The 18,537-nt window shown below is 44.2% G+C and overlaps 2 long non-coding RNA genes across 3 annotated transcripts; both read left to right on the forward strand.

Annotated features, from left to right (window-relative positions):
- The first annotated feature begins 573 nt into the window (after nt 1-573).
- Nucleotides 574-4,639, forward strand: LOC122228342. 2 transcript variants are annotated; one of them, XR_006206533.1, is made up of 8 exons: nt 574-821; nt 1,266-1,391; nt 1,504-1,643; nt 2,174-2,190; nt 2,828-2,929; nt 3,839-4,065; nt 4,272-4,496; nt 4,571-4,639. It is a non-coding gene; the product is annotated as an uncharacterized LOC122228342 (long non-coding RNA). The 2 variants fall into 2 exon arrangements; XR_006206532.1 differs by lacking the exon at nt 2,174-2,190.
- Nucleotides 4,640-8,142: 3,503 nt separating this feature from the next.
- Nucleotides 8,143-14,942, forward strand: LOC122228753. Its single transcript, XR_006206735.1, has 5 exons — nt 8,143-8,292; nt 9,236-9,318; nt 11,543-11,619; nt 13,167-13,290; nt 14,858-14,942. It is a non-coding gene; the product is annotated as an uncharacterized LOC122228753 (long non-coding RNA).
- The last annotated feature ends 3,595 nt before the right edge of the window (nt 14,943-18,537 follow it).

Consider the following 18,537-nt stretch of genomic DNA (forward strand, 5'->3'; position numbering starts at 1 on the left):
CTTTTACTTAGGAGTTAGGCAGAATTTGTTTTCATAACCCTGGCTTAACTTTTATATCATTCAGTGCTGCTGGGAGAGAGCACTAGAGGTTTCTTGCCATCTTGAACAGTTCTGTTCCTCTTAATGCAGAGCAGAGAATTTTGAAAGTGAATCTGGTGACAATATTTCTCTTCCATTAAGAAAAGTCATTCATTGGAGCTGTTTGGCTTGAAAGATTTTACACTTTCTTCGTTTTTTCTTTGTCATCCAGTCACAGTTCCACTGTCTCAAAACCAAGACGGTTGCTCTGAAACATTTACACCTTCCACTGTTCTCTTCATCCTTCATTTCTTTATGTGTCTGGCTTTTCTCTTTGGCCCAAACTGGATCGAATGTTTTAAATGATACAGGGACTGGCTGTGGGGTATGTTCTATTGATAATGCTTCTTTGTGACACAGTGTCCAGTGTTTGTTTGGAAAGCCTAGTACACATTTTGTTTCTATCCTACTTCCAAATCAGGGAAAGGAAAAATCTACAAAGAGCTTCAAAGGTGCTATTTTAGTAAACACTTCAGAAGTTTCAGAAGTAAATTCCCTCTATTTCCTGCAGGATTTCCATTGTTCACTTTAGCTTTGAAGAAGAACTTATCTTTGTCTTAGAACATTAGATTTATATGTTATCTACTGGGTGATTTTCTTCTTGGGACGAAAGTCACTAGAGAGAAAGTTTTGCTCAGGTTCATTTCTCCCTTAATGAAGTTCATACCAGCAAAGTGAAATCGAAGTCTGAAGAACAGCCTGTGCAGAAAGAAAATGCTCAGCTTAAGATCCACAAGAATCAGGTAAAAAGGGGAGCCTGGGTGGCTCAGTCAGTTAAGCATCCGACTTTGGCTCAGGTCATGATATCACAGTTTGTGAGTTCGAGCCCCACATCGGGCTCTGTGCCAACAGCTCAGAGCCTGGAGCCTGCTTCAGATCCTGTGTCTCCTTCTCTCTTTACCCCTCCCTGCTCACACTCTGTCTCTCTCTCTCTCTCTCTCAAAAATAAATAAACATTAAAAAAATTTTTTTAAAGAATCAGGTTAAAAGATTTACTATCAAATGTTATATAAATCAGAAATGAACATCATTACTTCCTTTTTAAGTTTCTCTTCTTTAACTGTGGTAAAATACATGCATTAGAAAGTTTCCCATCATGAACATTTAAGTGTACATTTTAGTAGTGCTAAGTGAATTCACGTTCTTCTATAGTCATTCCACTTTTCTCAAATCTGTCTTAAACTCAGGAGATAGTAGTACACGCGTCAAGGATTCGATGCAGGGAGTCTTGATGTCTCATAAATGTAACCTGGAAGAGGTGTTGCTTGGAGGGAAGAAAACCGCCCTTGGTAGAATGAGTTTGCTCTGGGAAGGTAAAAAGTGGCTTCCTGCCTTGGGAATCCTGTCCTTTCCCCTCTCCCTCCTCATGGCCACACTCGTGGGAACAGGTGCGCACATTCAACTAAACTGTTTTATGCTTGACAGGCAGCAAAAGGGAACATGGGGACAACTGTGATGCACTGAGGTGTGTGTGTGAAAGGGTCAAAGGAAGCCAAATGGGAAACATTGAAGAATGTAGACGTTCGTGATGGACTGTGTGGACAAAGACAGAAGCTCACAGAAGAGTAAGACTTTCAGGAGTTGTTACAAATACTGTTGTAAGAATGAATGTGTCAGACAGTGGGGATAATTATACTTTCTTTGAGCACATTTAACACCAACCATACTTTTACCATAGTGATCAGTAAAGAACTGTGTTTCTCCCTTCTGCCTTGATTTCTGTGATCTGCACCTTCCTTCACTTTGTGGAAACCTCAAGGTTCATTTTCATTGTTCTTTACATTTCAGTCCCATCATAGCGACATAACTGCCATATGTCTATATTTTTTTGCTATAATCTAGACATTGGGTAGGAAATATTGGGAGGAAAATTCAGCTGTACTGTGATGGTATCTTGCTGCAGATGAGATGGGAGTTTATGTCTGGTGGGAGATCAGGGGTGCCGGCATTAGTGAATCCTGTGAACTCAGTTTTCCTTCCTTTCCCTCTTTCTTTTTCCTTCCCTTCCCTTCCCTTCCCTTCCCTTCCCTTCCCTTCCCTTCCCTTCCCTTCCCTTCCCTTCCCTTCCCTTCCCTTCCCCGCATTCCTTTTCCAGGAGACAGTATTCTGAAGGTAGGCAATTTACATCATTTTTTTTTGTCAATGTATTTTGCCTTCTTCTCAACTGGTGCCTTTGAGGCAGGTGGCAGGAGTTCCCTCATGAACTGTAGAAATGTCCAGTAGATCATTGTACAATGTTAATGACACCATGTCCAAGAAAGATGTCTCTGTGGCAGTGTCATGACCCCAGCCTTGATTGAAAGTTCAGGGCTCTTGGGAGAAATCAGACAAGTCAGGAACCCCTGCGTCATCCTTATGTGTTTAGTTGTGATGAGTTGGCCAGGCTTAGTTTTGTACATTGAAAAGAAATAACGCTTATGGAGTCCCAATCACAAGAGCCTGATCCTGGGAGGGCACTTAGTGTATCTCATATGGGCTTTTTATATTTATGTGATGTATAGATGAGTAGGAATAGAGAGCTGTGAAGAGAAGCTCAGAGTTGCCAAAGACTTGCCAGCACACTGGAGTTGAGTTTGTTTAGTCCCTTAATGGTGGGTGCCAATGCTTCCCGCTGGTTGTGTTTGTAGATCTGTGCATTTACGGGGAACAGGAGTGGGGACATTTGAGTCCTGCTTTCAGATTTCAGGGAGGGAAGAAAGGCAGAATTTCACATGGGATACCAGGTAATCTATGTTTCTTTCCCCTGTAGGAAGCTGGGACTGAAAGAATGGGGGCAGGTGGAAGGGGAGAAGCAGCTGTCAGCTGCAGAAGAGAAACTGAAATTAGCTGCAGAAGAGCTACGGAACTACAAGTGAGTTCATTTCCTACCAGCAGCTCACACACACCCATTGTATTACTTTGAAACTTTGTACAGTGTTTAGACCCAAGTAGCACACAAATATACACAAGCATTCAGGGAACATTTATTTCTACAGAGACTTCAAGATAAATGTGACATTTTCCAGATGTTAAGTTAAAAATATTAATCTATGAGAATGCAAGGTGCTGCAGCCACTCTGGAAAACAGTATGGAGGTTCCTCAAAAAACTACAAATAGAACTATCCTATGACCCAGCAACTGCACTACTAGGTATTTATCCAAGGGATACAGGTGTGCTGTTTCAAAGGGACACATGCACCCCAATGTTTACAGCAGCACTATTGACAATAGCCAAAGTATGGAAAGAGCCCAAATGTCCAATGATGGATGAATGGAATAAAGGAGATTTGGTATATATATATATATATATATATATATATATATATATATATATACACACACACACAATGGAGCATTACTCGGCAATCAAAAAGAATGAAATCTTGCCATTAACAACTACGTGGATGGAACTGGAGAGTATTATGCTAAGTGAAACTAGTCAGTCAGACAAAGACAAGTATCATATGACTTCACTCATATGAGGACTTTAAGAGACAAAACAGATGAACATAAGGGAAGGGAAACAAAAATAATATAAAAACAGAGCAGGACAAAACATAAGAGACTCATAAATATGGAGAACAAACAGAGGCTTACTGGAGGGGGTGTGGGAGGGGGGATGGGCTAAATGGGTACAGGGCACTAAGGAATCTACTCCTGAAATCATTGTTGCACTATATGCTAACTAATTTGGATGTAAATTAAAAAAATAAAATTAAAAAAGATATTAATCTAAACAAGTTAAGTCACTAAAGATTTCCTGATCCCAATGCTGGCCAGACTATGTGGAAATGTGGTTCCTGAACATGTTTCTGGAGGTTCTGGAATGATTACAAACCTCAGGAAGCAGTTTGGTGGAGGACAAATCACATCGACAAGTAGGACCATCCCATTTTAGAGACCCACTTGTTGTAACCATGAGAAATATGACAAGGATACACGGAAAAGAAGATTTGAACTTTATGGTGAAAGATCCTCGTTGCAGGATTAGGGAGCTGTCACCACAGGTAAGGAGACCGTGTCAACGTGGACCCCACAGGCATTAAATAATAAATCCAAGATGATGTAGTGATGGCTTTGAGCTTTCTGTACTCTCCTCCTCATGTGAAATGTGTCTTATATGATTGGGTCTTGTGTATGAGAGTTCAGTTGTTATAATGGGAACCTGGGCCAATTAACATCACCCTCAACATTGTGCTTCATCTGATTAAAGCAATTGCACTCCCAGGAGAAGAGTAGAAGAAACACAAGAGCAGCTGCAGCAGTCAGAGCTCACCTTCGGACACCTGTAGGCTGCACTCTGCCCAGTAGTTCCTGAGTGCTTCAGCACCTAACGCAGATGATCATAACGGGCCACTGAATCTCTCCACATGGGTTTTTACTGATGTGCTGACCCTTTCAGATTGCTCTTTGTGAGAAGGCAACCCAGGACAACTGGGTAAGAATGTTTTTCTCTCCTCCTCTTGTGCACACCCTGCCACAGCTGAATGTGGATGTGTTTCTCTCTCCCAGCTCAGGGCTCGTGATCTGGAGAGGGCAGTGGCAGAGCAGAGCAGGGAGGTAGCCTACTTGAAACACAGGTACATGATTTTGACATATTTCTTTTAAGGGCGCTGTGAGGTTTTTAAAAAGGCTAAACTATTTGGTGTCCAGTGGAGGCCTGGGTGTGGTAACTCTTAGTGAAACTGATTCATCTCAATCTTCAAGACTGGAAGTCATCCAAAGACAGAGGCTTCCAGAGGAATTCAGAAGGCACAAACCAATGGCAAGAGGACCTGACAGGGCGATCCCTCCATGGAGAGGTACAGAGCATATTGTGAAATGCAGTAGCTTAACTTCGGCGGCAACATCTGCACAATCGGCTTCTTGTTCCAGTGGGTGTAATTGTTTGGTCTCCTGCAAACAGTCCCAGGTGGTTACTAGAGGTTGTGACCTGTTACATAGGTTGTCTCACAGTGGTAACATGGCACTGGTTCCCTCAGTTGCCCCCAGCCAGCAGGGCTCTTTGGGTCTGTCCCTTGTGAGTGGTGGAGCTCACGCCCCTCCACTGACTGTGGGCCCCCCTGCAACCTCCCGGTTACACTTAACTGGAGAGTGGATGCTAGAACAGATGTGGGTCAGTCCCCCTTCCACCTTGAGACAGTGTTGAAGGCTTTTTCTTTTGTTTCACATGAATAACATGAACAACAGCATGAATTGGAGGCTGTATGTCCCAAAGAGCTTTCTTGATTTGGCTTTTGGATAAAACCTCCATAGAAAATATGCTTTCTATAAAGAAAGCAGACATTTCTTTCCTCTGTTTGGAGGTGCCTTTATTCTTTAAAAAATTTTTTTTTTTGTATTATGAACTATAGTACTCCATTAGTAAAGTAAATCCTTGTGAAATGTCACTCCTCTAATGTTATTTTATTAGTGTAACTCTAAAACTTCAGGTCATTCCACACAGAATTAACCTTTCCCTACTTCATTACTATAGTATTAGTCTTTTCAAGGCCATTTCTGTTCATGAATACTTACATAATCCCTTGTCAGATACATAAGGCAGATGATATATACAGTAAAACACTTGAAAAATCCCACCAATGCCTTATAGAAAAGGACAGTGTGCTGTTCATGCTGATGTTTACTGACATTATGCTAACTAAGCCACTCTTATTTTAAATTTTTTTTAATGTTTATTTATTTTTGAGACAGGGAGAGACAGAGCATGAACAGGGGAGGGTCAGAGAGAGAGGGAGAGACAGAATCTGAAACAGGCTCCAGGCTCTGAGCTGTCAGCACAGAGCCCGACGCGGCGCTCAAACTCATGGACCGCGAGATCATGACCTGAGCTGAAGTTGGATGCTTAACCGACTGAGCCACCCAGGCGCCCCAACTTATTTTAATTTTTAATCTGTGATAAATTGTCATTTCCCATGATGTGTTGTATTAGGAAACGCTTCTTTTAGTGTTGATTTCCACTGAATTGAGCCCTGACCTGTCCACAGTTGGTTGATTATCAATATCCAACCAAAGCCTTCTGGTACCTTCCTCAAGTCTCCCCTGAGTCCCAAGGGGTCACCTCTGCCATTTGGAAAACCCTCTGTTTCTGGTAAGGGACCTGATTGTAGGAAGCAGTGTAAGACGGTGGAAGAAGACATGGAGGTTTTTTTGTTTTTTGTTTTTTTCCACCCAGTCTATGCAAGTCAGAATAAACCTCCATCCCTTCTTTGGCCTCTATCAAATACAGAACCTGGTGCAGCCTCTATGAGGAACAAGAATTCTGTCCCTACTATGAACACGGAGAAGGGCAAGGGAAATGATGTGACCATTTTCAGTTGTAACTCTCTCTCTGAGATCTTTTGTCTCTTTATACAACACTGTCTCCTGGTCTTGTCTCAAGGTTGTGTGTTCTGAGATATATCTACGGTGTTATTTACTTTACAAAGAGTAAAACTCTTTCCCAAGAGCCTACAGGCCTCTCTGTTCTTAGCTTGTTTGTCATCTTTGGTCGTGCCTCCAGCAGCCATAAGCGTTTAGAGGCTGAGGACCACAGGGCAGTCACTGTGTTTGTGGAAATAACATGAGGAATATGACATTTCCCTCCACACTGATGTCTCCTGGCCTGGCTCACTTCTTCCAGACCTCCTTTCATGGGAATGTTACTGAAAACTGAAACAGAATTGTTGTTATTATTTTACTCCTTTTCTGTCCAGAGTTAGTCATTAACCTGTTTAGAACATCAATTGTAATCCTCACTAACTGAAAAACATGAAAAGCCCAACTTTCTGAGAGGTGCTTGGCAATTTTGAATGCTCTTATTCAAAGGTTGTTTTTTTCTAAATTTCATAATTCATCAGTTTTCCCATCTCTTTTGGGAAATGTGCTTTTGCAGAGTCACTGCAGCTGTTCAAGTAGTAAAAAATATTATGAATTCTCAGGGAAGACATATTTGCAGTAGAAAACGTACACTGGAGCTGAAGGAATAGAGAGTGAAAGTCAGGTCTGATGTGCCAGTTTCTGGAAAAGAGCTGATGCCATATTCATGTAACCAGGTTCTTTTATGGCCTCTGTAGCTGTAATAGCTGGCATCTTCTATTCATATCTTAACTGTCTTTTCCACTTTGATATCAGAACATATTCATTTTAATTCTGTCATTTAAAATTCCAAACATATTTTTCCACAGGACAAAATCTGTGTGTCACAGTGTACGTAAAAATTCGGCATTACCTGTGAATTCACATATTATCTATAACTTTTCCTAACTAAGTCCTGTAGGTGGCACTGTTCCTGCAGAAAACACTTTCCCAATTCCCCTATAGGGCTCTAGGGATGTCATCTGCCCATAGATCTTTGTCCTTAGGACAGCAGGTCCAGAGAGGAAGCCAGGTAAGCAGAGGCTGCCAGCAGGACCTTGCAGGCAGAGCTGGTATCAATTCCTGCTTCACCTTTTGCAAGCCGTTTACCCTCATTCCTCTTAGAGCCTATTTCCTTATATTTAGAGCAGAGTGTAGCTGGTCATCCTTACCTCGCAGAGTTCTGAGAATCAGAGCTCGGGCATGAAAGGCCTGTAGAAGGTTCTCTCATGAGTCTCTGGAATGAAACAACTCATAAGAATTAACTGGAGACAGACTCAAGATTTCAGTGAATGATATGAAACCATAATTCCCCGTTGTTATTTCTGCTCTTAATATGCCAAGACAGAGCTGTTGAGGTGGTGAAGGGCTGCATGGAGAGTAGTCCTGGAAATAGATGCCTGTGTGTGTGGAACAGACATTCTTTAGTAGTCTGGAATTATCTCTCTGATCCTCTAGGACTGGCCACTTCCTTCCTACATTTGCAGACATAGCCAGTACCATGTATGCTGCCAGAAATTTACTGTCTTGGTTTCTCAAACTCCTAGAAGGTCTAGGTGGGACCCAGTGGGAAGAGTGGAGTTTTGTGGCACTGATGCTTCCCTGTTGAAACCAGGTGGAGGGGGAGGAGACAGGCACTGTTCCTGCTTCACTGCGGTTCAGCTATGTTAGTGTTGGTGTTGTTGTTGGATTTTTCACCTTTTACCCTAACACAGCTCAAAAGTTTAGTATCTGTCCTACAGGACAACATGGCTTCCAGAGCATTTCCTTCTTTCCCAGAAAGGGAAACTATCCCATGGGCTGCCCTTTATCACAATTCATGGGCTCTGGGCCACCCCCATCTTCTCCACCCTGGTGGCCTCTGGGACCTCACCCTCCACCTCCACCTCTACCATTTGGTAAGATGATCTGAATAGTAGTAGTTGACTTGTAAAACACATTTCATCTTTTTTTCTTATTTAGTCTTTGGGGAATATGCAGGGATGGCATTACAGAGCTTTCAGGTCAACCTGACTGAGGGCATTGCAACATTCTCAGGACATGCATGAAATGGGCTGTCATTTCCACATGGTGAGCTGGGCAGCAAGTGTCTCTTATACAGAAGAAACAGGCCTTATACAGGTTGATAGGCATAGAACTCCTTAGAATGTAGCTTGTTACAGAGACCACGTGTTGGACTCTCTGAAGGATGAGACACACCCCTAAATTTATTTCTAGCTAGTTGAGACCTGAGCTGTTCACAGTTGCTTGATTAGTTATGAAAACACCTGAACCAGGGCCCTGTGGAATCTTCCTCAAGGGTCAGGGTCAGATCTTTTCTCTTGACTATAGTGTTAGTCTAAGGACATTTCTATTCAGAAATAGTTATATAATACCTGCTCACATGTGGAAGGCAGCTTATAGATAAGCTGAAAGATTGAACAGTTCTCCTGGAGCCAGAAGAAACACACCCATGCTCTTCTGTTGAGGATTTATTGATGTTATCTACCAATTGACACTCTCATTTTAATTCTTATCTTAATGAGATGGTGATTTATTACCCCTAATGTATATTAAGAAATGGCTGTTTTAGTGACGGTTTCCAGATTTCTATTTGAGTTGACCTGTTGAAAGTTATTTGACTAATTATGAAGAACAAGAGCCGGGGCCCTATGGTTTCTTCATTAAGATGATGGGATGGATCTCCCCCATCTTGCTGGGGTCACCTGAGGCTTGTGGGTTACTCTCTGCCTCTCTTCATGGTCCTGAGTGTGAGGAAGAGTTTAAGATGTCACAAGATGTGGTGTTTGTTTGAATTCTGCACAGTCTACTAAAATCAGAACACACCTCCATCCCTTCTAGAGCCTTTAGCCAATCCAGAAGCTGGTGTCACTCTCGTGAGTCACAACAACAAGCACTCTACCAAAAATGCCAAGAAGGACAAGGTAAATGTTGGGCCATTTTCAGTTGTACGTCTGTCAGGACACCCTCATTTGTGATTCAGCATGCTCTCCAGCCTTTTCCCTGTTTTGTGTGTTGTGTGATATGTCTGCCTGTTTCTATTTGCCAAATGCACAGCCTTAACCCAAGAGTCTACAGGCTTCTCTCTTTTCAGCCTGTCACCTTTTCCTGGTAAGTTTAGTAGCCAAAGGAACTTAGAGATTGAGGACACTTTGGCTTTTCCCATGTGTTCTGGAAATACACCAGGAAGATACACTGCACTCCATACTAAAGTCTCTAGGTTTGTTGACTCCTACCATACTGCCTCTCTGTGGGATCAGTGTTGTTATTTTCCTCTTTCTGGTCATGCGATGATGTATTAACGCTATCTGTTAATTGGAAATGTGAAAAGACGCCCCTCTATTTTTATATTGTGTGCCTTGTACAATTTAGAGTGGTCTTAGACAAAGTCACTGTCATAACTCACCACCTTCACATCTTCATTGGTAAATGAGCTGTTTAGAATCCTTCAAGCTGTATCTTAGGTAAAAATATTCAGAACACAAAATCCTTCAGTTGTGTTCATACAAGCAGGTTCTAATGTGTCTCCAATCAGTGTTAGAGCTGATACCATCACTCATGACACATCCCTGGGAATTGATACCAAAATCAAAACACATTCACATTATTTAAGTTACATAAGTTTCTTCCTCTTTTTTCCCATATGATGTATTCCTCTGTGTCTTGTAGTGTGCTCAAAATCAATTAATTCCTTATGAATTCGGATAAACACATTTGGGCTTAGTAGACATTGACAAGTAATATTTTTGTCACAGCGAACACTTTCTCACTTCCCCTGCAAGACTCCAGGCATCCCGAACTCCCCAGTGGCCTCTTAGGCCTCTGACAGCACTTCCAGGGATGGGGAAGACCCCTTTATCAGGGAGGGAAGCAGAGGGGGCAAAGTGAGGGGCTGACAGGCAGAACTTTTTCCCAGTAGTAGCTGTGGCTTTTTTGTGCAGATAATGAGCTGTTTATTTGCACTCAGTTGTGTGTGTGTGTGTGTGTGTGTGTGTGTGTGTGTGTGTGTTTATTCTTGAAGATGCCAAAAACAGAGCTTCTACAGTGGAGGGATGCAGGGTGATCCTGGACATAGACGTCGGCCTTCTGGAATATGCTACTTCATTCGTTTGGAGTTACTTCTTTTAATCCTCTAAGATGGGATCACTTTGTTCTACATTCTCAGACATTGGCAGGGACATGTGGTGACAGTAGTTTAACCTCCTGCATTTATTTGCCTAGGCTGTAGGTGGTACCCAGTGGGAGGGATAGAGTTGTCAGGTAGTGATGCTGCTCTCTTGGATCATAGTGGCAGAGAAGATGCCAGGTGCTGACATGTACTTCTCTGGGTTTCAGCTACTTTTGGTATTGGTTCTCTTGTCTGGCATATGAATGTAGCTGTCACTTCTGTACTGCAGGGCAGTGTGGATCCATGGGGACTTCCTCCCTTAACTGGAATATTCTGCACACCCTACCCTAGAGGCCACCCTATGGGCTCCTGGGCACATCTACCTCCTGAACCTTGGTGGCCCTGGGGACCACCCTAAACCCCTCCACCTGCACCACTTGGTAAGATGATCTGAGCAGTATGAGTTGACTTGCAAAGCACATTCATCTAATTTTTGTTGTTGTTGAGTCTTGGACAAGGTGCAGAGGTGTTACCACAGGGCATTATAATGCAAGAGAAATGTGTCTGCCACCATTACCACATTCCTCGAGTGTCTCATGACCCACAGATCATCTTTGTGTCATTTCCCCCACGCTGTGCTGGTACAGGTGTCTCTTGTGGAGATGGAATGGGGCTGTATACAGAAAAGCAGGCATAGCACTTCAGCACATGTGTGCCATACACAGTCCATGTGCTGGGCGGTGGGAGGCATGAGGTTCAACCTAACGTATATCCATCCAGTTGAGCCCCCAGACATCCACAGTTGTTTGATGACGGTCATGAAAACATCTGAACCAGGGCTATAACAGGTCTTCATCAAAGTTTAAGGGATGGTTCTCCCCTTCACCTTGGGATCACCTGAAGCATGTGGGATACCCTCTGCATGTGATTGGGGATATGACTGGGCCAAAGAGTTTAAGTTGTTTGAGGAATGAGGTGATTTTTTTTGTCTTGTCTCTGAACAATCTACTCTAATCAAAATAAACATCCATCCCTTCTAGGGTCTTTTGCAGATCCAGATTTTGCTCCCATGATTGACAATAACACTGACTTTACCAAAAGGACCAAGAAGGATAAGGTAAGTGCTATGGACATTTTCAGTTGTAACTCTTTTGGGAAACCCTCATTTTCCTTCAGCACTCTCTCCTGGCATTGTGTCTGTTTTGTGTGTTGTATGATATGTCTACTTGTTTTTCTTATTTTGTAAATGCACAATCTTAACTCGAGTGTCTCTGGGCTTGTCTATTTTCATCCTGTCAACTCTTTGTGGTGAGTTTAGAAGTCAAACATGGTCAGGGATGAGGACCTGAGGGCTTTTCCAGTATGTTCCTGGAAATAACCCAAGGAGGATGACACCACACTCCACCTGGAAGTCTTCCGGCATGCCTCATTTTTTCTGGACCTCCTCAAAGTGGAATCATTGCTCTTGCTGTTACTTCCTGTTCTGTTTCTGTCTAGGGGATTAACGTGCTCAGAAAATCTGCAGTTATCGTTATGGGAGGAAAATGCAAAATGCCTTCACTCCAATTTTATTTTTGTATGTGTCATTTAGAGTGGTCTTAGACAAAGCAAATTTCATACCCATCAACATTAAGCCCCCCCCCCTTTTTTTTTTGTAAATGTGCTGTCTGGAATCCCTTCAGATGTGCCCTGGGTATAAATATCTGAAGTATAAGAGATGAGATATTTGTCCTAGAAAACATGCATTGGAACATGAGTGGTGAAGAGAGAAAATCCGTACAATTACCTGCATTGTAATTCCCCACTGTGTCCTTCATTTGTGTTCACCTGAGTACGTTGTCTTGTGTCCTGTGTCACAGTTACAGGTGAAACATGGAAATGTACAGCAGAAACGAAAGTGTATTTGTGTTAATTCTGTTATTTAGAACTTCAGCTCATTTTTCCAGAGGACACGATTACCCTGCAAATTGTACTGTACTTAAACTGAGAAGTACCACTGAATTAAAATAAATTACCTAAGACTAACTGAAATGAATAGGTAACATGTTTCTCTAAAACATGCTTTTCCAGGTTCTCTGCATGACCTCAGGATCCCCATCGCCCCATGTTTCTCTGTGCCCATGGATAGCACTTCCAGAGAGGAGAAGACCCCATTGTCAGAAGAGAAGCAGATCGGGCACAGTAGGGGGCTTAGAGGAAGAGCTTTGAGCCCTGAGGGCTATGATTCCATGTGTGGACACTGGCCTTGTCATTCCTTCTTATTTTATAGTTCTTCACATACAAATAGGCAGCCTCTGTGGTGGAGGGGGATAAGGGGTGGTGGTTGATCCTGGACTTAGATGCCTTCATATCAGGAATATGCTATTTTCTTAATTTACTCCATATTCACTCCATGAATTCTCTAGGACAAGAGCCCTTGCTGTTCTACCTTTGCAGACATGTGGGGACACTAGTTTCTTCCCATAGCCTCTGTTCCCCATCCCCAAAGCTCTCAGCGGAACCCAAAGTATGGGTAGAGTTCTTTTGATGCCGATGTTGCCCACTTGGAACCCAGTTGTGGGGAAGCTAGTAGGAGATGAGCATGACTTCTTTAGGTTTTTGCTTTTTGCCAGTGTTGGTGCTTGGTTCTGTCCTATGAACACAGCTTTCATTTCTGTTCCACAGGCCATTATGTATGCAAGAGGGCCTGGTCCTTTCCTAGGTTCGCCTTGCAGGCTGTACCCCATGGATGGCCCTTCATCACCAGCTCTTACCCCTCCTCCACCAGCTCCTCCACATACTCAATTTTGTAAGACGACCTGAACGGGTTGAGTGACTGATAAAGTGTATTCATCTTCTTCATGATTGACTTTGTGGGAATGATGTCGAGATGGTTGTGAGTGTTGGCAATCCAACTGCGACCTGCTTGAGGACGCTGTAGCATATCTCAAGTTTCTCAGGACATACATACAGTGGGCAGTGTCATTTCCCTGTAATGCGGTGAGCTATACGTTTCTCTTGTCAAAATGAAAGGATTTTTTACACAAAAGCAGACATATCAGCAGTACTGGTGCGTATTTTACAGACACAATGTTGTGGGTTCTGTGACAGATGAGACACACCCTTAACTTTAGGTGCTTCAGGTGTCCTGAGTGAAATGGGGCACATGCATTATATGACACAGTACTTGTGGTCACCATAATGGAAGCAGCAGTGAAGGAATGGGGGAAACTTGAATCACACAGGAATAGAAGGAAAGTTGTGGACGGCAATCAGAGTTTGAAGAGGTGCAGAGGGGAGGGTGTTAGGGTGAGTAGGATGGATTTGGAGGCCTTTCATGACAGGGCCCACAGCCTAGGCAGGGAGCATGAGGATATATGTAAGGAACTGCTTCATGGGTTCAAGCACAGTGTGCAATTTAGTCATCATCTCTGGAATGTCAAGGTTACCACAGTGCACCCAGTTCATAATCTACAAAAAAGGATTGTTGTTTCCCTTGGTTTTCTGAAGGGTCTGCACATGTATGAAAGAATGTCCTGGAGATTTGGTAATTTAAACTTGGTCTTAGGAAATGCTTGTCTGCCTAAGTTTGTGTATCTCAGTGATACTACATGTGAAGACAGGTTGTTGATCAGCTGAGCGGCTTCCTTGGCCTTCAGCCTGAGTCAGACTCTTGGTGGGGAGTCCAGGGTTGAGGAGGAGCCACCCCTGCTGAACTCCAGTCACCACACCCCTGCATCTGCTGTCACCACCCTGCCTGTGGCTTTGAATCTCCGGAACTTCCCTCACAATTTCCTGAGGCTTTGCCTGTGTTCCTGCTGTCTCAGCCCTAATACCCACTCTCAGTGGGGCCATCTCAGAGCCTCAGGTTTGTAATCTGAGAAACAGGGACAATGTTGGTTTCTGAGATCAGTATGATGAACAGGGGATATGCAATAAGGAATTTGTAAAATGTATGGGATGCATGGGCACTCACCCTTCTCAGGGTAGAAATGAATGTATCTGCACACAGAAGATCATCAACAGATGTTCATTCAATTTCATGCAACTAAGAGTATAATGCCTGAGGCTGAGAGATTGGCAATCACTATTTTGGCAATCACAATTTCAAAAGATACGGCAAGGACTCCAGTGTTTTTTCTATGAAAATTCAGGTCCTACTTTACAAAGAAGAAAAAGATAAGTATGATACTGTGTACATTCAGGGATCTATATGTAAGATTTGAAGACAGTCATCTTCCCTTGTAGGTAGACACACAGATGCGGCCACACAATTAAGTGTTCATCCAAGGCCACAGATATATTGTTGAAGACAAAATGCATAGAGGACAACAGAAGATCCCATTGCAATAACCCACAATCTCTTTGCCTTACAGGAGAATTTGAAGTTTGAAGAGGACCCTGAACTGTGACAAATGGGCTGGGTGATGTAATATATTTAGAAAAGTTGTCTGATATGCGTATTTGACTAAATTCTTTCCCTGACCAATCCTGTCCCCTCTCTTTTGTCTTTCCTCATTTCCCCTGATAAACCCATCACAGTTCTGACTCTGTGTCAGTATCTGCTTCCAGGAGGACCTATGGTCATTCTATTTTGAGGTACACAGTGTGACTCCTGTATACATGGTCACAAACCGGTAGAATCTACAGTAATAGGGGCAGAAGATAAGTCCCTATTTGAATTGTATTGACTGCACATGTCCCCCTGGTTCCTTCTGGGGTGGTGGACACAACCTTCCTCTAGATCTTGTGATGGTGGTGCTCACTCCTCAATAGGTACTCGCAAGCACACAGCGCCTGCTCGTCACAGTGGTGTGTGGTGATCAGCAGGGCAGCTATCAGTCCCCAGGAAGTGGCTAATTCCTGATTGCAAGAAATGGATGAGGGGTCAGCAGTGTCTCTGGCAGAACAGTGAGGAAACCCTGCATTAATCCAGATGTTGTGGACTCTTCCCACCTACCAGCTACCTCACAATAGCACCAATCCAGGTGGGAGCTGAGGTAGACTCATGGTGGTAGTTTTTGGGGTGAGACTTTGATGTCCCATATTCCTCCCAGTGTTTTCTTTTTTTTCCCTTAATTTTTTGCAATGTTTGTTTATTTTTTGAGCGGGAGAGAGAGAGAGAGACAGAACACAAGCGAGAGAGGGGCAGGGAGAGAGAGAGGGAGACACAGAATCCCAAGCAGTCTCCAGCCTCTGAGCTGTCAGCCTAGAACCTGACAAGAGGTTCAAACTTACAACCCATGAGATCACGACCTGAGCCGAAGTCAGACGCTTAACTGACTGAGCCACCCAGGCGCACCTCTTCCCACTATCCTTAGTGAGGGATGGGCAGGGCAGAGGTCGATGACATGATACCCTCTCCTCCCTCACCACCAAGGCAGGATTGGTTGTAAGCATCTGGCTCTTTCCAGGTCCTCAAAGGCCATGCATTCTGTCCCCGAGCCCCTGATGCCTGCAGGGCCCTCCTTCCTCCCAGGTTGTGGAGGCAACCAGCCCTCCAGCAACTTTGAGGTCATGGCTGGGCCACCAAGGGCTCAAGGTCTGGCTGTCCACATGCTTCCCAGGAGTAGCTTGGAACAGCATTGCTGCAGGAAAGGTCAGCATGAGCAGCTTCTGTAAACAGGATTCTCATCCACTGTGATCAGGGCCTGGGCTAAAACATGACAGGAGAGAGGGGGACACGGGACATGTGGTGCCCTGCCTCCTGGACAGGGCTGCACAGAGTAGAAGGCTGAGGGCCTGGGGAGAGGCAGACAAAGAGACAGGCAGGGAGAGAGACACTGAGTCAGTGATGGGGGAATTGGGCATGTCTGAGAGAGTGAGAGGAAGAAACAGGGGGAGACAGGAGGAGAGAGAAGCAGAGGCAAAGAGGAGGCAAGGAGGAAAGGATGGAGCTGGTTACAGTGTGTGGAGGGGGCAATGGGCCATGCAGGAGGGGCTCTGTGAAGATGCTCTTAGTGTTGGAGGCAGAAAGGGTAGGAAGCCTGGGCATGACAGTTCCCTGAGTGCAAAGCTCCAACCTCACTGGGGCAAGCTCTGTAGAGGCCATTGCCCCTGGGAAGATGGGTCCCCCTCATTTTGCCTGGCGTGTGGGGGCCCAGTCTCAGGATCGGTCATGGAGAGAGATGGCTTGAGGCAGAGTGTGCAGCTCATTAGCAGGTAAAGTCCAGAGTGTGCCCCATGGGGAGGTAACCATCATCCCCCACTGCCCTCAGTCCCTGCTCCATTCCCCCATGCTTGAGCACGACCTTCCTTATGTTCCAAAACCAGGCGTCAGGCATTGTGCTGCCCCCAGAGCCAGCAGTCTGGAACTTGCAAGGATGGATTATTGATCTCAACCAAAAGTATTTGAGAATAAGGTCCGTATTCTCCTTCTGGAACTAGTTTTGTGCAACATGATAGTGCATTGTTATTCTTACATCTACTGCTGATCTCTGGATTCTGGATTGTAAGTGAGCAGTTTAAAACACCATAGCCTTCTCTTACATGAAAGGAGAAACCTGTCTTCACCCAGCCTTCCTCTAAATGTGAAGACATGGCAATTATTTTTTTAAATTTTTTTTTCATTTATTTAATCTCAAGAGACAGAGAGAACACAAGTGGGGAGGGGCAGAGAGAGAGGTGACAGAATCCAAAGCAGGCTCCAGGCTCCGAGCTGTCAGCACAGAGCCTGATGCGGGGCTTGAACCCACAAACTGTGAGATTCTGACCCGAGCTGAAGTCGGACGCTTAACCAACTGAGCCACCCAGGTGCCCCAAGACATGGCAATTATTATTTGAAGGCACAATTATCTACCTATGAGTCTGATGGAAATTATTTCACCCATCTTCATCCCTAAAGCACTTTTCATTGAAAATATTACCCATATACAGGCATGTGTAGCTTCCTTTAGATGTGCATTCTGGGCTCGTCACATTTGTGTCATCAAACACATTATTGACAACGTGAAAATAAGCTCTCAACATCAAGATGGTGACATTGGAGAATGTGGTATAAATGGAATTTCATATGTTCTCAATTAGAAATAATTTTTTAATGGTGAAGGAAAAATTTAAAGTATTGTCCAATTTTATTGAAATGTAGTAGACACACCATGTTGTATTAGTTTCAGGCATATATAATAGTGATTCCGTATGTATACGCTATGCTCTCCAGATACCTATACAAGTGTAGGTATCATGTGAAAACATGCAACACTTTCTTACAGGATTGACTATATTCCATAGGCTGTACCTGGTATCCCAATGACGTATTCATTCCATAGCTGAAAGCCTGTATGTCTTTCTCAAGGGTGTCAATTTTTTATTCAACCCAAGTATTTTCGTGGTAAACACCACTGCCTGTGGTTCATTCAGCATGTGTCAATTTGTCGTCTGTATTTCTGGGAATGCTGCTTAAAGCATTACAAATGATATCATGACATCAATAAATTCGGTTTCGTTCTTCAGTCAGTAAAAAGGAGAAGGAAAAGATTTCTTTGTGTCGCAGGCCCTTCACTAAGACCCTTCCCAATCTGGAGAACAGGCTTCACTGGACCAGCTGCGCTCTCAGTACTTCCAGCTGAGCAGCCATGGCCTTGAGCATTGCAGGAATTCCCACGGAGGCCGGCAGGGGGCGCGCACGCACCACGCCCAGGGAGGGGCCGGGCGTCTGCGTGCGCAGTGATGGCCAGAGAAGGCGCCCGTTAGGCTTTTCTGATTCAGGGCGCCTCAGAGCTGGAAAGGCTTCCTTGGTTCTGAGGACCCAGTGCCTCTGAGTGTGGGCAAAGAGCCAGAGCTGCATGTCCAGCAGGTTCCGCCCCTGGGCGGGGGGGCAGGGGTGCTGGGCAGCTTCTCCAGAAAGGCCAGATGGTCAGTGAGTGGCACAGTCCCTTACATTTTCTGGGCTGTTCCGTGGCTTATTCGTCATTTCCCCTGCCGCTTTGTGAACAAGATGTATTTCACTCAAGGATCCAAGGATTCAGGGGGTCCTGCCACGCCCGCGTCAGAGAGGCTGGGGTTGGCTTGTGTCAGGTTCAGGCTTGTTTTGGGGAGAAATCCTGACACAAATTTG

Source organism: Panthera leo, chromosome C1 (assembly GCF_018350215.1).
Source record: "Panthera leo isolate Ple1 chromosome C1, P.leo_Ple1_pat1.1, whole genome shotgun sequence".
NCBI classification, from domain to species: Eukaryota; Metazoa; Chordata; class Mammalia; order Carnivora; family Felidae; genus Panthera; species Panthera leo.